This window comes from Peromyscus leucopus, chromosome 9 (assembly GCF_004664715.2).
Source record: "Peromyscus leucopus breed LL Stock chromosome 9, UCI_PerLeu_2.1, whole genome shotgun sequence".
Taxonomy (NCBI): domain Eukaryota; kingdom Metazoa; phylum Chordata; class Mammalia; order Rodentia; family Cricetidae; genus Peromyscus; species Peromyscus leucopus.
The window spans coordinates 108,393,061-108,414,442 of NC_051070.1; the positions used below are offsets into that span (position 1 = coordinate 108,393,061).

The 21,382-nt window shown below is 38.9% G+C and overlaps 1 protein-coding gene and 1 pseudogene across 2 annotated transcripts in view; one reads left to right on the forward strand and one right to left on the reverse strand.

The window, feature by feature from the left end:
* Nucleotides 1–21,382, forward strand: part of Ankrd28 (ankyrin repeat domain 28) — a 146,534-nt gene that overhangs the window by 25,286 nt on the left and 99,866 nt on the right. The gene's annotated exons all lie outside the window — the stretch shown is intronic.
* LOC114708179 lies at nucleotides 10,367–10,850 on the reverse strand (annotated as a pseudogene).

The following is a 21,382-nucleotide window of genomic DNA, read 5'->3' on the forward strand; positions in this document are numbered from 1 at the left end:
TCTCTGTGTAGCCCTGGTTATACTGGAACTCTGTAGCCCAGGCTACAGATCCACCTGTCTCTGCCTCCCAGGGCTGGGATTAAAGGTGTGTGCCACCACACCTGGCTTCTTACATATTTCTTCATACAGTTCATCAGGATTGCCTGGTTTTTGCATTAGAATACTGCTATTAACACCTTTGAAAAGGTTAAGTTTGGTCTGGTTTTAAGAAGACTTTGGGAAATATTTGTAAAGCCATTGAAAAAGTATATCCAATAAAGCTATGAAGAATTCTGTACTAGTCAGGTTTCTTTAGAGGAACAGAACTGGTAGACTGAATCTATGTAAATATTAAAAGAGAATTGATTTAAGTAATTTACATAGGCTGTGGTCTGGCTAGTGGGTTGAGGAGATGGCTTAGAGGGAAGGAGCACTTGCTATGCAAAAATGAGAACCTGAGTTCTAATCCCCAGCAGGTACAATTGTTATTCCTGTAATTTTAGCATTGGAGGGAAGAGACAGGAAAGTCCTTGAAGCTTGCTGGCCTGCTAACCTAGATGATATTTGAGCTTCAGGTTCAGTGAGAGACCTTGTTTCAAAGGTAAATTTTGATGGAACAGGAAACCTGACATCTTTCTCAGGCTTCTGTGTGTACATTCATCCTCCTACATACACAGAAACAAGCATAGACCACACATCTATACATCACATATGGAAAAAACTAGAAAGGGCATTCATAAAAGCCTATTTGAGTAAGATGCAAGTTAAAACATTAACTGAACAATTACAAAGTACAGAAATACAAGTTTTAAAAATTTTAAAATAAAATGAAATAATCTTAGTATTCTTTCCTACTTGGAATGATGTAGTTTCTACCTTTCCTTTGACTGTCTTTTGTAGGATTCTTTGTGAAATGTTCAAGATAAGTCAGTATCTCATGTTGAGGGGATTTCCCTGTGGGAAGACAACTTCTAGAATTTCTAAGGTCACCTTGCCACCAATTACAACCTTGTCCCTGGTGTCTTTAGAATTGTGCTTTCTAAGTGCCTGCCTGTTATTACTTTTGTCACTTGGAAATCTTTTCCCAGCCCCTTCCCTTAGGAGACTACTAAAATCCCCAGGGTACTTCCTCATTCCTGTATAATTCATTCATCCAGTGAGGAGGATTTTGGCTTTTCCAGCATTTATCTCCGTGGCCTCTGTGGAGAATCTCTCAGCTCCTACACTACACTTAAGGCTCTGTCTTCAGAACCTGCTATATTTCAGCAGTTTTCCTCACAGTGTTTCCAGGCTCTGGTTACATCCCCACAGACTGGACAGTCTTCCCCAGCTCTGTATTATCACATTGCCACTGTGTGTACAGGGAGAGTACCTCCTTAACTGATACCTCTGTCCCTGGCTTGGCTGTTGCTTTGTTAAGAAAAACGCCACTGGGCGGCGGTGGTGGCGCACGCCTTTAATCCCAGCCCTTGGGAGGCAGAGGCAGGTGGATTTCTGTGAGTTCGAGGCCAGCCTGGGCTACCAAGTGAGTTCCAGGAAAGACGCAAAGCTACACAGAGAAACCCTGTCTTGAAAAACAAAAAACAAAAAACAAAAAAAAAAAAAAAAAGAAAAAAAGAAAAATGCCAGTTTGGCTTAATCCTTTTTCTTTAGCTTGTTCTCTTATTGGAATAGATTCTTTCACTAGGTGGTAGACAGCTAATAATCTGCCATCTTACCCGGCAATCCTAGCATATTCCAGTATTATATTTTCTGTTTTAGCCTTATTTAAGGTCTTTTGTGTATCTTTTTGAGTTTTTGTTGTTTGTTTTGTTTTCTAGTTATATGGCTAGAATCTTGATGCTGGTTACATTGAATCTGTAGATCACTGTCAATACTGTAGCCATTTTCATAGTATCAATTAATTTAATATGTAACTTAGTTGGGAAATGCTTAGTCCATCTAAGTGCCTTCAGTTTCTTTCTTTAGTGTTTTAAAGCTGTCACTGTAGAAGCTTTCTGCCTATTTGCTTATGCTTATTCCTAGGTCTTTTTTTTTTTAAGCTATCATGAATGAGATTTGTTTCTTGATTTCTTTTTCAGAAAGTTTATTATTGATAGTAAGAAAACCATAGAATTTTTGCATTAATTCTATACCCAACTACTTTTGCTGAAAGTGTATTTAATGCTAAAGGTTCTGTTAAGTCTTTAGGCTCTATTAAATAAAGTGTCATGTCTGCAAGTAGGGATTTGACTTATTTTATATTTGTCTTTTTTTTTCTCCTCTTACTGCTTGAGTACTACATTAATTATAAGTGGAGAAAGTAGATGCCCATGACAAGCTCCCAATTTGAGAAGAAATGCTTTTAGTCTTCCCCATAATATTGACTATAGGTCACATGCAACTTTATTAAGTTCTGCTTTTAGATTCTTTAGTGTTCATAGCCTGAAGGGATGTTGAATTTTGTCAAAGATTTTTTCTGCATTAATTGAGATGGTCATATGATTTCTGTTCTCAAGTCTCTTTATGTACAGTGTTACACTTACTGATTTATGTATGTTGGACCATCTTTTTTGTCCCTGGAATGAAACTGACTTACTCATGGTGCATGGTGTGTGTGTGTGTGTGTGTGTGTGTGTGTGTGTGTGTGTGTGTGACTTTTTGTTGTTGTTGTTTTGTTTGTTTGTTTGTTTGTTTTGAGACCAGGTCTGTGACCTGGCTGTCCTAGAGTAGGACACTATGTAGACCAGGCTGGCCTTAAACTCACAGAGATCTTACTTCCTCCTTCCTCCTAGCTTGAAGAACACTGGTGTTGGCTCTTCTCTAAAGCCGTGGTAGAATTTGACAGTGACTGTTTAGACAGGGCCTTTGTTGTGAGACTGTGTTAACTGCTTCAGTTGCATTATTTGTCTAGGTCTATGTTGTTTATCATCTCTATTTCATTTTTGTATGTCCTGTGTGTTATGATACTACACATGGGAGGCCTGGGCTGCTAGGTACCTGTCTCCACCCCCAACCCCCGCCAGGGGGCGTGGCCGAGACGGGGACCCCTTAAGACTGGGAGGAGTACCTGTTCTCTCTTCTCTACCTCGTGGCCTTGAATGCTGGTGCTTCGGATCAAGGCAGAGCTCTCCTAAGAACGCGTTGGTTCTCCACCTGTGCTCCATCCCTCCTGAATTCCACGACCAACTCAATTATTCTTGTTGTGACTTAAACCCTGAATAAATTCCTTTGACTTTCAAATAGACTCCGGGAAATTATCCCATTATCTAGCCTCCCCCCCCCATTTAACCATTTATCTGGTGCCCAACGTGGGACAAGCTCCAACGGGCATCAGTTCTCTATTTGAGCTACAGCTTATTCCCCACCCCCAACCCCTGCACGCCACTGCGTCCTGTATAGCCACTGTGTATACCTAGTGAGTGCAAGCATGAGCAGACTCAGCGTAACAGCTGTGCCGCCCCAGGCCTACCGACCTGCAGCACCCCCCCCCCCCACACACACACAGAGGCAAGGGATGAGGGGCAATTTTAAAGGGTACATATACTGGGAAATGGAGTAGCAGTGCAGCCGGGCAGGAGAGAGGGGCTGTGGCATGGCGTGAGCTGATGCACACCCAAGCCATGGGTCGGTCGGTGGCAGTGTTGGGAGGTGGGAGCTATGCTCCGCCTAGCTTGACCGAACAATATCAGTGGCAGCAGTGGTAGTGGTAGCGGTAGCGGCAGCAGCAGAAATACAGTCAAGTGACCACAGGTTTCGCTCAGCAGCCAGTGGAGCAGGGCTCAGGGCTGCAAGTCAAGGTCCCATGGGTGGAATAGGCAAATAAGTGACAGAGAAAAGAGATTTAAGAGATAAAATTACAGACAAGAAGAGGAATTAGAGGCAAGGGAAAGACAGAGAACGAGCTTTGCCTGGTGGGCAGTTTCACATGTGGAAAGGAACCTGGCGACCTGTGATGATGTAATTGCTTAGCAGAAACTGGAGGAGCATGGGGAGCAGGCATTGAGGTAGGAGCTGGGTAGGAGAGGGTAGGCACATTTTTCATTCACAGTGAGGTACACTGACCTCCAGTGTTCCAGTGGGTCAACGAGGACCAATGATAATGATGCAAGATAGCCAGTAGCCCATTGTACCAAAGGCTATGGGCCATGGAATTGAGTGGGCACATGCTTTCTCCATACGCTGCCGCATAGGGACAGGGGCCGGGGGGCTTAAAACCCGAAAGACATGTGGTTTTGGTACTGCGATGTTGAGAGACCACAGTCGAGCGATGAGTGAATCCTCACTTGTGGGAAATGGCCAGAATGGAAGGGAGGAATCTTACTGATAGGGTGAAGAGTCCCCACAGTCCTCCAGTCGGAAAAAGTGGTAGATAGTACAGGGTCCCAGAGTTCCCCAGACTGCCAGCGAGCAGGAGAAAGCAGTGGGAGGGCCTACCGATGTCATGGCACCAATGTTATGATACTACTGCATGTGGGAGGCCCTAGCTGGGCAGATGCAGTGGCAGCCGGTGGCATGTGGACAGTCACTCACACCCAGGCACTGCATCCATGTGGAGAGAGTTTATTTGATAGAAAGATAGTCAGAAGCCAGGGCGTGGAGGGGGATTGAGGTTGCACACCTCGTGGGAATGGAGGAGGGGAGGGGCAGTTTTCTTTTTTAAAGGGACTTTATGTCAGGACACTGGGCAGGTCTCCAAGGGGTGGGTCAGAATACTAATACTATGTAGGAATCTATCCATTTCATTTAGATTTTCTAGTTTGGGATAATATTAAGTTTTCAAAGCATTCCTCTGGATTTCCTTGGTATTTGTTGCAATATATATTTTTCAATTGTTCATTGAATTGTTGAATATATCTCTATTTTGGTTTGTTTAAGAGTTTGTCAATCTTGTTTGTCTTTTTATAGAACCAGCTTCATTGATTCTTTATATTCTTTTATTCTCGATTTTTTTTTTTTTTTTAAAGTTCTACCCTAATATACTTCTGTCTACTGATACTGGATTTGGTTTTTTTTTCTAAGACCTTGAAGTACATCACTGAGCTGTTTATTTCAGATTGCTCTGCTTTTGAAATGTAAGCACTCATAGCTACTCATTTCCTGTTAGGAAATGCCTTTGCTGTATCTCAAAGCTTCTGATGATTTGTGTTTTTAATCTGGGAGTTTATAAATTTTTTCCTTAATTTCAAATATTTGGAGAGTCAGAAAATTCCATGTGCTGCTGAGAAGATATTCCCCAGCTGTTGAGTGGAATCTTCTGTAAATGTCTGTTAAGTGCATTTAGCCTATGGTGTGATTAACTCTGAATTTCTTTTATTAATTTTTTTTACGCCTGGAGCAACTATCTATTGATGAGAGTAAGATGTTGACATCACAGACTGTGTATCTGTTCTCTTATGTGTAGTAGCACTTGCTTTATAAAATTGGGAACCCCCCCCCAACATTTAGTGCATATACATTTCAAAATGTTTTATCTTTTAAAAATGTTTTAATTTAATTCTGTATAAATGGCTGTTTTACCCACATGTATGTGTGTGCATCACTTATTTGGCTGTGTGGTGCCCACAGAGGCAAGAAGAGACAGGTCCCTGGAACTGGATTTGCATAAGGTTGTGAGCTACTATGTGGGTGGTGGGAATTGAACCTGGGTTCTCTGCAAGAACAGCCAGTGCTCTTAACCAGTGAACCATCTCTCCAGTCCCATAAAAATGTTCTATCTTCTTAATGAATTATAGTGGCCTTCTTTATCTCTTCTGTCTAGTTGTGAATTGAAGTCTTTGATTTTTATTTGGGAATCTTCCAGTCAACTGCCTATTTTTCAGGGCTAGATTTCTAGTTCCATTGAGAGGAGAAAACTGCTGTAACAGCATCATCAAACTGAGTAATATATAGGTATAGATTTAAACATTGGTTAAAGGCAAACTTTGTTAGTGATTAAGAGCATGAACTGCTGCTCTTCCAGAGGACCCAAGTTTGTTTCCCAGTACCCACATCAGGTTGCTTACAACCAACCACCTGTAAGTTCAGCTCTAGGGAATCCCATATTTTCTGACCTCCAAGGCACCAACTGGCACACACACTTGAGAACACCACGTGAACATGCAAGCACATGCCAAATTAAAAAAATAATCTTTTGGCCGGGTGTTGGTGGCGCACGCCTTTAATCCCAGCACTCGGGAGGCAGAGCCAGGCGGATCTCTGTGAGTTCGAGGCCAGCCTGGGCTACCATGTGAGCTCCAGGAAAGGCGCAAAGCTACACAGAGAAACCCTGTCTCGAAAAACCAAAAAAAAAAAAAAAAATCTTTTGAAGCCCACTAATAGACCCCCCAGTGACCATAGAACAGGAAATGACATTTTATTGCTCTAACACACTGTAATTACATAGACTTCAGTTTTGAGCAAATAGTGTTATGATAGAAATTCTGGTTTATCATTTTATCTTCAGTATTTCTTGATAAGTATTGGATCCCTGGTTGTTGGGTATCCTTCACCAATGCAATAAGCCAAATCTAGCTGAATTAATAAAATCAGAATTAACAATAGAGCAAAGCAACTCCTGGGCAGGAGAGAAAATCGGGGCAGGTCTGGCAACCAGGTCTTAAATATCCTGTAGGCATGGTCTTGAGCAGCCCTCAGGGAGGAGCTGACCCCTGAGGGATGGGGTCTGGAGAGGACAGCTCCAGGTGAAGAGCCACTGCTTGATGCTCTGAGGGCAGGGTTTGGAATGGGAGAGGGGAGTGAGACCAGAGTGGAGATTCCCAACATTTCTGAGATTGATATGAGGAAGCAGAATTACTGGTATATCTATATCTATAGATAGATCTTTATATAGCTATAAAAAGATATGTATACACTTTATTATAGTTATTTTCTTCAAAGTGATTATAACGTTATATTACAAATAACAATTATATTGCTATAACCAGTTGTTAATATCTCTATCACTTATTAACCACTTATAATTTCTTGTAACCACTTGTTAATTTCTCTTTACTTCCAAATTTGCTAAGAATTATTTTAAATTTACAATCTGATGTGTGTATATCAAGTTATATGTTGTAATTTGCATTTCCATATTCCTACTGAGACTGAATGTTTTGGGGTTTTTTTGTTTTTATTTTTTATTTATTTATCTTTTGGTTTGGGTTTTGTTTTTTTGTTTTTTGAGACAGGGTTTCTTTGTGTAGCTCTGGCTATCCTGGAACTCACTCTGTAGACCAGGCTGGTGCCGAACTCACAGAGATCCATCCACTGGCCTCTGTCTTCTGAATGCTGGGATTAAAGGCATGTGTCACAGCACCTAAGTGTTCTTTCTAATGGTAAAGAAGTTCCCTTCTGCATTGTTTGAGTGTTTTAATCATGAAAGCATACTGGATTTTATAAAATGCTTTTTTCTTTGCATCAACTGAGATTGTCAATTTTCCCCCTCATTTAATTAACATAGTGTGGCATTTAAAAAATGTTAGACCACCCTTTACATTCCTGAGATTAAAGTCTCCCTCAGTTACGGTTTGTAATCTTTCATATGCTGCAATATTTAGTTTACAAGAATTTTTGCTGAGGATTTTTATGTTTATATTCATAAAGGATATTGGCATGTGGATGTATTTTTCTTGTACTTTTTGGCTTGGGTAAAGGTAATACTGGCCTTAAGAATTATCGATGTCTACTTAACTCAGCTCGTTTTGTTAGAAAAACAATCACACGTTTTCTTCCTCTGTTTTGAGAAGAGTTCATGTTAAACTTTTAAATTTTTGCTAGACTTCATCAGTGAAGCAGTCCATCCTGGTCTGCTCTTCATCAGAAAGTTTCTTTTTTAAAATTTTATTTGTGTGTGTACATGTGCTGGTGCTTGCAGATCCCCCTACAGCTGCAGTTACAGGTTCTGAGCTTCCCACATGGGCTCAGGGAACTGAACTCCCACTCTTTACAACAGCAGCAAGTGTCCTTAAACACATTGTGTGCTGCATAGAACCACACATTGTTGGGGGCAAACTGCACATTATTTAAATCATCATAATTACAGATCATAATGTACTTTAGGTGTTGTTTTTCAATAATTATAACATTTTTATTTACAAAGCAATTAAACAACTAATTAAAAGATTAAACAATGTTCCTCCTTTTTCCTCGGGCGGCACAAACTCTGCAGGTTCTCATAGGAAATGTTTTCTTTCCATTTACTGAATGCATGTAGGTTCATGCTGCTTCATATCACCTGACAACCTTTTGGGTGGATCTTTACGAGGTGCTCTCCTTGCACCCCCAGGGTGCGCACATTTGTCTCTGTTTCCAGACAGCCTTCATTATTGTCATCTGTTATCCAGTCTTTTTTTTTTAAAGATTTATTTATTTATTACATACACAATGGTCTGCCTGCATGTGTGCCTGCAGGCCAGAAGGGGGCATCAGATTTCACTATAGATGGTTGTGAGCCATTATGCTGGGAATTGAACTCAGGACCTCTGGAAGAGCAGTCAGTGCTCTTAACCTCTGAGCCATCCCTCCAGCCCCCTGTTATCCAGTCTTGCACCACCGATTGCAGAAACTGTTTATATTTCCCTTGCTTGTGGACTGAGGATGTTGTACACGTTAAGTGAGTTGAAAAGTCCACAGTTTATAAGATACAGCACTACTATTTATTCTGTTGTCTATGTCATCTATTTCCTTGGAATGGAACAACAGCAAAGGAATTGATCTGCACAGGCAACACCTTTCATGTGGGCATTGTATTCCTTGATGCAGGTAGGTTTTACAATATTCTCTCCCATTTTCTATTTTTTTTTCTTTTTTCTGTTGTTGAGGCAGAAGTGTCATGGATCATTGATATTATTTGGGCATTGCACTTGTCTTTTCATGTTAAGAGAAGAATATCACCTTTTCTGGAAAATATTATGTCACCTTTCTTCATTCTTAATGTTTTCATTTTCAGATTTGGTAGTAAACCTCTCTTCTCCCTAGTAATCCCACAGACTAGTGTTTTCTGGAGCAGCAATTTAGCAGATGTAGCATTGTAATAATTATCCTGGTAATATAGTGCCATACGCCAAGGTAGGGGCCAAGGACTGAAAGAGTTGTTTCCTGCAGTTTCTTTGCTTCTGCAGTGTGTATCTCCATATTGCAGACATAGCCGGTGTCTCTCTCACACACCTCCCGAACAAGTAAACAGGATTTTGTTATTTTTGCTGGGGTGTATGTGTGAAATTTTAAACATCCTCTCCCTGGAATCATTCTCTCATCCAAAGACAACTGTTGCTTTGGTTTGTATATTGTTCGAAATTTATGAAGGAAATAATTCAGCACAGTATGGAAAAGTTTCCCCCAGCAACTGTCCATTTTGGTGTTACCATTGAAATGCCAGAATGTCCATATTTGTTCAAATCTATGATGACTCATTGTCTGTGGAAATATAGGGGTACATATCAAAGGATCTGTTGACCAATTGTCTTTCAAGTTATCTTTTCTTGTGTGACATATCAGAATAAATAGGCCAAAGAATTTTGTATCCTTCTGTGTAACCAGAGACCACATTCCTGTCCGAGATGGTGTTTTGCAGTTCATTGTGGTTTGATCGTGATAGTTGGACAGCTCTTTGCACAACATTTCAAACAATTCTTAACCAAAAAATATTGGTCACAGAGGGTACAGAGTCACACTGAGATTATCCCAGCATGACCTTCAAACATATGTAAGTGTGGTGGTGTGTCATTTTCCGACTAACAGTTAAATCACTACCACCTTGCTCTTCCTTACAGGTCTAATAATTTCACTGTCAGTAGAATCAGCAGAGTTGTCTCTGGAACTGTCAAAACAGTCATCCATATCTTGGGTCTCAAAAGGAATATCTGATAAATTATCATTAAATACTTCCGGAATTTTATCACTTTCGTTGGTTTCTCTCCTTTTTCTGAGAGAGGGCATTTCTAAAAGCACCAGGAACTTGAAGACTGAAGACTATTTGAATGTAACTGTAATGCTTTATGGGATCATGCAATTTTATAGTTTTTCGTAGATTAGCCTGCACGGTTTCTACCAATGAGATCGAATGAGATTGCTTCATTCAATGTGGACAAGAATAGTGTGTTGACTTCTAAGGTCCATAACAGATGGCTTGTGAAAAGTGAGAAAACTTGTGAGCTATAGAAAATGTATTAACTGCTGGGCCATCTTTTCCATCCCCTATTGGGAAGTTCTTGATTACCAGTTCAATCTTACTTTGTTGTTGTTGTTTGTATATATGTTCAGGTACTTTTTGCGGGGTAGGGGAGTTCGTGTAAATTATCTAATTTGTTGATACACAATTATATTAACCATAATAGTAGTGCTCCCCTTCCCCTCAAGTAAGGTCAGTATGCCTGCTTCTAGTTTTTTTCTTTAAAATTTATTCAACACCACACAATCTCCATTTTCACTGAGATGGCTGACCACATCCATAACTGAAGCAGCCTCTAAACTAGAATTGAATTGCTGAGCCAGCCCCAGCCTCAGCTTTCTTGTCAGCACCAGGGGCACAGCACTCCTGTAGGTGTGTCTGTCTGCCTCCCCTCTTGTGAACCTTGCTGTCGCTCACCCTCTGGACCTTGGTGCTGAGGCCTGCCAGTTTCAGGACCACTACAACTCAGGGTGGCAGGCACGCTCTCCAGAGGTCGGTGGAGGTCATCACAGAGATGTTGGAAGCCATCATTAGCAAGGTACCAATAGAAATGTCTCCAGGCAAACTGCTCCTTCATGTAGCCTTGAGACTTTAGTGACTCATGGCCTTCATTTCATGAAGGTTGGGCACATTCCTGTCTGCGAGCTCGGGGTGTTTGGGCATATGGACACCTTCTTGGCAACCTCACTCCTTCCTTAAAAAGAAGTTCATAGATGGCAATCTGATTCTTCTTCGGCATTAATGTGGTAACTGCAGGGTCTGAGAGGGAGGCTAGAAAGGAAGGTATGCATGGCACAGCGTCCCCTAGGAATTGTTAGATCTGATTTTTATGACTTCTTTCTTCCTTCCTTCCTTCCTTCCTTCCTTCCTTCCTTCCTTCCTTCCTTCCTTCCTTCCTTCCTTCCTTCCTTCCTTCCTTCCTCCCTCCCTCCCTCCCTCCTCCCTCCCTCCCTCCCTCTCTCTCTCTCTCTCTCTCTCTCTCTCTCTCTCTCTCTCTCTCTCTCGTAGGCTGTATTTATTGGGTCCTTCTCTTTGTGTTCAGCTGTGATTTGACAGAAATTTTCTTAATTATGTGCATCAAGAGACAAAAACTCTCTAGTCTTTGCAGAGCCCTTCTGTATTAGAACATTCAGTGTTTAGCAAAACAGCACTGCCTTTCTAAGGTCATCTCTGCTTGTAGAGGAACTAAAAGGTGCACCTGAGGTGAAAGTTGAGGTTCTTACTAGATGTTTTCTGAGCTTTTGTGTAGTCATGGGTATTCATGGAGACTTTGAGAGTTTCCAACATGCATAGTTTTTAAAACCTGTTAATTATCTCCTTTTTCAGCCTCTTCACAAACTTTGAGGTTTGTCTATTGCTTGTTGCAACTATTATATCTTGTCATGGGTGGCTGCAGGTGAGCATTGCCCCCAAATGCTTTTGATATATAACATCTGGGAAGCTACTTCAACCCTAGGACTCGCCAAGTCTTGGAAACCAAAACAAGGTCCAAACCCATCTTTTAGTACCCCCTTGCCAGTAACTGAAAACGAAGGTCAGTTGGTACCAACAACTACAACAATGTGAATTGCTGTCATAGTGATTGCAGTCATTTAAGGAAGTTGGGGGTAGTGAGTAGGTAAGTTAAATTGCCAGAGAGCTTTACCAAAACTCAGCAGCTTCTCCCTCTCTCTCCGTCTCTGTCTGTCTGTCTCTTTCTCTTTTCCTCCTCCTTCTTTTTGTTTTGTTTCTTCTTTTTTGGGGGTGTGTGTGCATGGTTTGAGACAGGTTCTCACTATGTAGCTCTGGGTGTCCTGGAACTCACTATGTAGATCAGGCTGACCTTGAACTTGAACTCATAAAATGCCTTTAAACCTATTGCTTGGGAGGCAAGCAGTGGGTTTAAAGGCATGCGCCCTGGCAACAGCTTCTCTATTAACCATTTTTCTGGGTTTTGTAAGATTGATTAAATTTTACTTATGAAAAAAAATGATTTTGATTGCTTTGCCATGTTCTTCATTACTTTGTGGTAGCATGGAGTTTTTTTTTTGTTTTCGTTTTATTGATTGATTGTGAATTTCATATCATGCATCCCAACCCTACTCATCTCCCCATCCCTCTATATCTGCCCTGTGCCCTTTGTAGCCTCCCCCAAAAGAAAATAAAAATAATAAAAATTTAAAAATAAAAATGCAAATTAGAGAAAGAAAAAAAATAAACATTTTGCAATGGAAGCTGTGATGTGTCATCCAGTCTACCCTTTTCCCAAACAGCTTTACTTGCAAATGTTCATTGTAATGAGTTGGTGGTCTTATTCAAGGCCTCTGGCTTCTGCTACACCATCAATACTGGAACCATGGGATAGAGTTTTAGTATTCCTGACTATGCCGTATTTTAATTTCACTACTGCCTTTTTGAACAAGCTAAATGGAAAGGAATACAATGTTCATTGTCATATGCCATTTTAAAAGTCTTTTTTTTTTTTTTGGATTTTAGTCTTTTGAGACAAGGTTATTTTGTGTATTTTTTAATTTGTGTTTCATATTACATTGCTTGATACCATGCTGGGCAAGTGCAGTTTATACCTTAATTTTCCAGAGTTTGAATGCCATTATAAATGGTATCTGAAAAACTTTAAATTTCTACTTGTTCATTAGTATTATCTAAAACGAACAACATACGACTTTTAATAAAATCCTACTTAGTTCTTGCAGCTTTTAAGTGGATTCGGTGTAATTTTCTACAGAGAAAAGTATGTTCTCTGCTAATGAAAGCAGTTTTATGCCTTCATTTTCCAAGCTCTATGTCTTTATTTCTTTTCACAGTGATGCTAGGGCCTCCACTGAATGGGAGCAGCAAGAATAGACATCCTGCCCTACTTGCTATCTTAGAAATCAATCAATATTTCCCTGGTACCTTTACATTTCTTTAAATATATGTAATTCTCAGTATAGTAAAATTAAATAGTAGTCCAGTTACCCTTCTATCATTAACTGACTGGAATATCTTGTAATTCCAGATGTACTAAAGTGCATGTATGTCTTTGTTTTCTTTGCAGATGTGCACATATGTAAACATCTATGAAAGCACTTCTTATATAGTTCATTTACCTTTCTTCCTTAAGAGATGAACATTTAAGGAAATAGAAGTGTTGTCTCTGGGAATTTTATGTTGTGGACACTTAGTATTTGTGTGAAATTGCTCATTAGTTTGTAGACTGCAAATCTTGCAGAAACAACAATACCCCCAAAATGGAGGGAGGTTGTGACGCTTCTTACAACAAGATACAATTTAGTATTAAGTGTTCATTCATGAGAAAAAGTCCATCACTGTTCTATGTTAAGTAGAGCACAGAGCTGATTCACATGATACATGTGAATGAGATACGATCCATGCTCTTGAAGATGTTCTAAGAAGATGTTCTCTGAAGACTGAGCCTTTACAATCTTCTTTTGTATCTAACTGTGATTTATCTATCAGTATATACACACATTTAGTCTGAGATTGAATCTACTTGTGATCCTAGTTTTATGATACCCAGTGTCTTCCACCATAAAACATTTTGGCAGTAATTTTGAGAACAGATTACTGAGAAACATACTTTGCTGTGTGATAATTTTGTGTAAGAAGCTGCTCTATATATGTTGTGATTATTAGTATATGTGTGTGGGTGTTTTGCCTGCATGCATGTATGTGCATCATCACCAGCATGTCTAGTGCCCAAAAGAGGCCAGAAGATGGTATCAGGTCCCCTGGAACTGAAGTTACAGCACGCTGTGATCTACCATGTAGGTTCTGGGAACTGAACTGGGATCCTTTGGAAGAATAGCTAATGAAACCAAAAAAATCTTGTTCATTGGTGTAATTTTAGCACTTCACATGATATATAAGTAGTTATTAACAAGCAATAAGTTGAGTAAGCTGGGATAAATTGTTAGGCCATCTAATTTGGTTAAAGTAAGAAAATAGAATTTAAGTATTTTTTAATTTTGATACACATTATTTAGTAATCATCAAAAGAGTCACATACTTTTTGAAGTGACTAAATTGTGTCTGTCAGTGCTGTAATAAAGGCTATTGTTTTTAATTAGAAATTTAAGCTTGACTGTGAAAATGTTAAAATCATTACTGTCAAAGTTGGGTATGTTGGCTGGCATATGCCAATAATCTTAATAGTTAGGGGGGCAGAGGGAGAAGAGGGAAAAGAGTTCAGGACTGGCATGGTCTTGTTTATGTATAACAAACAATCCAAAACCTCTCAAAGTTTTACTGGGCAGTGTTGTACATGCCTGTTATACCAGCACTCTGGAAACCAAGGCAGGAGAAGGGTTGTGTGAGTTTGAGGCTAGTTTGAACAACAAAATCAGACCCTGTTGTTGTTGTTGTTTTAGGAATTATAAAGCCCCTCATTCATTTGAGACTGGTTTAAAATATAAGATTTGGAAAATACTTTTATATTGGTAAAATATACTGAAAATTTTTTCTTTTGTATTTGCTGCCACCAAGTGGCAAATCAGTGACATTACCAAGTTTGTTATATAGCTAGATAGTGTACAGAAAATAATGTCCTTTTGGTTTGACTTGGTTTTGTTTTTGAAGTAGAGATTGACTATACAGCTCAAGCTACACTTGCAGTGTAGTTCAGGCTGGCCTTGAACTCACAAGCCTTGAGTGGTAGGATTTACAGGTGTGTTCCACCATACCCAGCCACTGTGATACTTTGAACTAGCTTGATTTGTTCATATTTTTAACAAAGGATAAGTAACACAGTTTAGTACTTCACAAGCCATATCTTACCTTCTTGCACCAGAGCTAGATAAGATCATTTCTATGTTTCTTGCATTTTGCAAAGGCCTATTAGGACATTAGCATCTAGTTACTGTTGACAAAAACGATTTTTTAAAAAAACGGCAAGATTTTTCTAGTGTAGCATGAAAAATAGTTGATGCATACTAGTTTACACAAGTTTAATTCTGACATGTATTCTTTAATAATATTGGACATGAGAATTATGTCATAATTTTTTAGAAGTGGTTTTGCTTATTTTGAAGATAAGCCATTTTGCTAAATTAACTAGTGGGCAACTTATTTTTATTCTAGGAAAACTATTATATAAGAATATATAACATTCTTAGCAAAGAAACTCAAATGTTTAATATTAGGAAATGGGTTACATGAGCATGTTATACTTTTTGTGTATAACATTGATGTAGTCTTTCGAAGTGTTATAGAGGACTGTATGGAGACATGGGTAAATCATCACTCTCTTCAGAAGCACATGCCCACTCCCACACAGCTGTCCTTAGGTGTTTCTCCCTTAACACGCAGTTTAAATCCCTACAAAAACCCATTCTTAATAAACTCCCACTTTGTTTTGAGGGGAAGAAGCAAATTAAAAAGTATGTAACTGAAAGTTTTTAGAAGCCTATATTGAGAAAATACCTAGCAGTATTTGATTTTTAAGAGATATTGTGGTAAATTCTTAAATTTATATATTTAAAATTAATGTTTCATATATAAAGATGTAAACTATTTTATACATCACTGGTGGCTTCTTAGCTTATGGCAAACCATGTATAAACATAATGGCTAAGTGGTTGGATATATTGTCAGAAAATATATTTGGACAAGGTTTTTGCTTGTGTGTGTGTGTGTGTGTGTGTGTGTGTGTGTGTGTGTGTGTGTGTTTAAGATTTAAAAGGATAATTTGTTGCCATCAGTTCTAAAAAAGAAAGCCCCATACTTTGGGTTTCTTCAGGAATCCAGTAAGAATTAGCTTTTATATAAAGGCATTTCTGAAAAATATTTTCCTAAAAGATATATGTGTACATAATATATGTTATATATACATACGGCATGTGTACATCTGTAATCCTCATAGTTGGAAATTGGAGGCAAGAGGATTGAAAGTTTGAGATCAGCCTGGACTTCATAGAAAAACTTCATCTCAAAAAAAAATAGCAGGAATAAAAAAATATATCCTACATAAATTAGTTTTCTTGATAAAAGGATAAAAACTAAATTCTGAACTAGTAAAAATCAAAGTAAATTTTGTATCATTTAATAACTCAGTGTTTTCTTAAAGCACATAGCCCCTTCACTTTGAAGGTTGGCATGCTCTTGCTTTTGATGTCTGTTTTCTGCCACAGGCCTATGATTGGAACTGAAACAACAGAACTACTGCTTCCACCAGAGGAAAGTAATACAGAATTCATGTTAGGTAGGAATTCACAGTATGTCCTGGTAGTCCTGTGTACTAATACTGGCAGCTCTTGTAATTGTGGGTTGGGTTTTTGTTTTGTTTGTTTGTTTGTTTGTTTGTTTTTCCACTACTTATGCCTCCTTACAACTTAACCTTTACACACATATAACTTATCTTTACACGTAATTACATGTAAATTAATAATGTCACTCCCAGTTGGAGGCAGTTCATATATAGTAGTGAGCTCTGTATTGGTGGAGGACTTTAATATGTAGCAACTTAGTGATTCTGGTAGATTTTCAGTGGAAAGGGGCCCATACAGATCTTACTTAATGTTCTCTTTATAGCTTGGAGAAGAAAATATTAAATACCTGAAGATAATGAGCAATGCTGCAGATTGTTTTATTTTGTCCTGTAAAACCAGGAAAAATTGGCATTCTGTTGTTGCCCAGCTGTCTGTTACTTCTCTCATTCTCTTAAATATTAAATGTAATACATACTCTAATCATTATCAGCCACAGTATTTAATCATGAGGAGGCTTCAGTTATGTGAATGTCTCCTGTGGCTTTAGTGACAGTAGTTTAAAAACCTCAAACTCCAGAGGAAAAGCGTTAGACTGGAGACACCAGGAAGGCCCTGAGTTTGATGTTTGTGCTGCGGTTTGGTGGGCTTCACGTTTGGGATGGAAACACGTTCAGGACTTTGTAGTCAGTAAGGAAGAAACTGGTGCAGTAGTTGTTGCTGTCTTCTTGTTAGATGTCTTGTGCTCTCAAAACAGTAATGCTGCTTGATGTTAAGTAGAATCAATACAAACTGGCTTCAACACAGAAAAAGACCCTGATTGGAATTTTATATAATTTGCCTTTAGTTTTATTTAACTTTTCCCCCTTTTTAAAGAAGAAGGCTGTTAGTTAGAAATGGAAAGCTACTTAGTACCCATCTGTGATAGACAGACTATTTGGTATGTTAAACTGCAGTGAATGTGATCACAGTCACAATTTGTGTTCCCTTTTAACAATTCTGACGTATGAGGTACATAACTGTTGGTGAATCTTTACCTGGCCCCCTTTTAAGAAAGTCTAGATTCCATTACAAATGACTACTTTTTATTTTTATTTATTTTTTTTTTTTGGCGGTGCTGATATGCACATACTAGGAAAGTGCTCTCTAAGGGGTCACCCCTCCATTCCCTGTTCTTTCCTTCATACCCCATTTCTCTCCCCACTTCTTACCACACCCCTGTAGACAGGGTGTCACTGTGTAGCACTGGCTTGCCTTGAACTCACTGAGAGCTGCCTGCCTCTACTCTGGTCCACACCCAGCTACTCTCTTCTTACTTTTAAAAGTATATTGAATGGCTCATTTATTATTATGTGGGATGGTCAATGATAACTACCTTTTCACTGGAAATTCTGTGCCTCATCTACTTTCTGTTCATAAACCATTTTGTATTACATGGGTCATAAAGGCTTTGGATAAATCATAAAGTATACCCATTCTAGTTCTTTTCTCAACCCAGCATTTGAGAAATGGATGGGCAAAACAGAAAAACAAACAAAAAAGTCCTATGCCAAAGAGAAAGACAAACAAAACAAAAAACATAAGACTTTGTGTGGTAAATGATTTTAATTGGAAAAATTGCAACAAATTGCAGATTACTAACAACACACAACACATATTTTTTCTGTTAGTAAGTGTTGGAGACATTTCTGAATTTTCCAATCTGCCTTTGCTGTTTCTTTGTAAAAGTTGTAGTTCTTATCTTTTGCCACTGGGTGGTGCATTTGCATTAGTACTACAAGCCCTTTCTAAATTTGTATAAGGAAACATTTGTGAAAATCCATAATAAAATTAAAGTGGTGGTATAGTTTGTTGTACAGTTGAGCTAGTTTTAAACTAGTTCCAAAAAAAAAAATCTTGTGATATCCTGTGCAGTTAGAGAGAGAAAGTGTGTGTGTGTGTGTGTGTGTGTGTGTGTGTGTGAGAGAGAGAGAGAGAGAGAGAGAGAGAGAGAGAGAGAGAGAGAGAGAGAGAGAGAGAGAGACTCATGTAATCCCAGCATTTGGGAGGCAGAAGCAAGAGGATTTTTGTGAATTCAAGACCAGCCTGGTTCTCATAGTGAATTCCAGGACTCCATAGAGAGAACCTGTCTCAATAAAACCAAAAAAAATTAAGAAGTTTTGATAGTGTAGGTGATAGTTTCATCAAACTAGGGATCTTATACATGCTAGGCAAGCTAGCATGACAAGCTAGCTAGACAAGCACACAGATGATATTGTAGTTTAAATGACATCCAAGTTTTAAAAAAAAATCACAATTTCTTATAGTGCTTAAAAAACAAGAAGCTCTGGTTTTAAAAGCTGTCCTTAATGATCATTTTGTCTTTTTCTCCTGGCCCATAGCCATTCACACCTTTATGACAAAAACTTTCCTTTTTAAAAAATAGATACTACCAAATGGCTTATTGACATTTTTTATTTGAATGAGTCAAGATTTTATTTGGGGTTATAACAAGGTTCCAATTCAGAAAAGAAAACAAACATTAAAAATAAGCATCTTAAAATACCCCACCTTGTAGTCTGCTCAGATTATCTGAGTGTGTCTGTTCACATATGAATGCAGGTGCTTTCCAAGGCCAGAGGCATCAGGTCCACTGGAGCTGGAGACAGACAGCTGTAAGCCATCTGGTGTTGGTGCTGGGAACAGAACTTGGGTCTTCTGCAAGAGCAGCTTGCCACTGAGCCAGCTTTCCAGGACTTACTTTGTAGCTTTTGAGGAGTAAATTTAGAGGCTTTTATAACCCAGTGAATTTAGAGCATTGGTTCTCAACCTTCCTAACGCTACGACCCTTTAGTTCAGTTCCTCAGGTTGTGGTGACCCCCACCCATAAAATTATTTTCATTGCTACTTCATAATTGTAATTAGCAACTGTTAGGAATCATAATGTAAATATCTGATGTGCAGGCTATCTGCTATGCGACCCCAGTGAAAGGATTGTTCTACTCCAAAGGGGTTGCGACCCATAGCATAGATGAAAGGCTTTGGCTCTGTAGGTTTACTTTTTAGCAGTGATTTTAATATATGCAGTCTTTATGTTTTGGTAATGGGAGCTTTTGTTACTTAACCTTTCTGGCCCTGACTTTTCTTAGTTATAGGATAGTGTTTCAGTTTAGAAAAATGAGAGTCATTGCTCTAAGGAGTAATGTTACTCAGAAATAAGTATTCGAACTATGAAGGCTAGAATAAATAACCTATAATCCTACTGTGGTTTAATTGCCTTTTGTTGCTTTTTAAAAAAACAAAACAAGAACAAAACACAAGCACATGTTTGAGTGTGCGCACATGCACACACGCACATGTGTGGAACTCTCCCGCTTCCTCCCCCTCTCCCTTCCCCTCCCTCCCCTCTCTCCTCTCTTCCCCTCTCCCCCTCCCTCGTCCCCTCTCTACCCTTTCCCCTCCCCCTCCCCCTTGTCCCCTCTCCACCCTTCCCCCCCTCTTCTGGGCTAGGGAATCTAGCTCAGTGTTAGAACACTTAACTAACATGCATAAGGCCTGAGTTCAATCCCCAACACTCAAACTTTCTGTCGTAATTAAGACTATCTTACACACACACACACACACACACACACACACACACACACACACACAGTTTTATTCCATGTGACATTTATAAGTATTGTTTTGTGTTTTTAGAAATCCCTTACAGAGAAGCAGGGATATAGCTTGGTTAATGGAGTACTTGATTAGCCTTTGTAAGGCCTCTGGAGTTCAGTCTCCAGCATTGCAGGGCAAAGGGGATTTTGAATATCAGATACATGTGCATTATATGGCATGTATTATATTTTAAATCATTCTTTTATTCAGCATTAAGGTGTTTTTCATGTTTTAATGATGTTTAATGATTTTACTATGTGCGCTTTATAAGCTTCATATTATTCCCTTATGTTAACATTTTTTATATAAGTCAAAATGATAGCTAAAAAGTTTGAAAGGCATATTGAAGTTATTGATAGCTGTTTGCAGATTTTTTTCCCCCTCCAGTTCACTGTCTTGTGGTCTCCGGCATTGAATTTTGCAGTAGCTTACTAGTGGTTATTTCTGCTATAGTGGCAGTTCATTTTTAGGCTACCTTTTATGTCTACAGTGAGTTATTTTAATGTATAAACGATTTTCACTTTTCAATTTGGTTTTAAAGGTATATTCCATCATGTGCAGATTTAAAAAGTATTGGCTATAATATAGCACTCATGGCTCTTCATGTCTTATCTGCTCTCTAATTTTCTACCTTATTTTATACAGCCCTACCATATATTCTATGGGTAAAGAGGTGGCTGGGGAGCATTCTAGGTAGAGGGAACAGCATTATACAAAGGCAGAACTGTATGGAATGCCATAGCATATTTTAATTGCAACAAGTTGGCATATATGAAACTTCAGTTAGTAGTAGAAATCATTTAGATTGTGTGTGTGTTACATCTCATAGAGGTCAAAAAACAACTTGTGGGCATTGATTCTCTCCTACCACGTGGGTTTTGGGAATCAAGCTTAGGTTGTCAGGCTTGGCATCAAGTGTTCTCATCCACTGAGCTGTCTGACTGGCCCTGAGACAAATATCCAGATGAACTGGGTAGTGATTTTTGACAGGTATAAACAACAAGAGATAGAAAGTTCACCTAATGAGATGGCACTTGCCTGAAAAGGAGCAATGCTTTTATAGGCAAGTATATTAGTAACGTTTGCAGACTAAAACATGTTATCTTTCCCCGTCTTTCCTCTATACACACACACACACACACACACACACACACACACACACACACACACACATGTGCACTGCGTGTATGTGAACAAAGCAGTAGCCAACGGTAGAGAAGACCTCTAGAACAGCATGGACTTAGGAAAAGAGAAGGTAAAATGACCTCTTTAGAGTAGATAGATTCAAGAGTTATGCTTAAGAAGTTATGATTTTATTCAGAATTTAAGTGAACACAATGAAAATTCTGCCTTTATTTCCTTTCAAAAGACTATAACAAAAAATTTTAATAGACTAAACAGCAGGTAAGGTTTTTTTAGAATATATCTAACA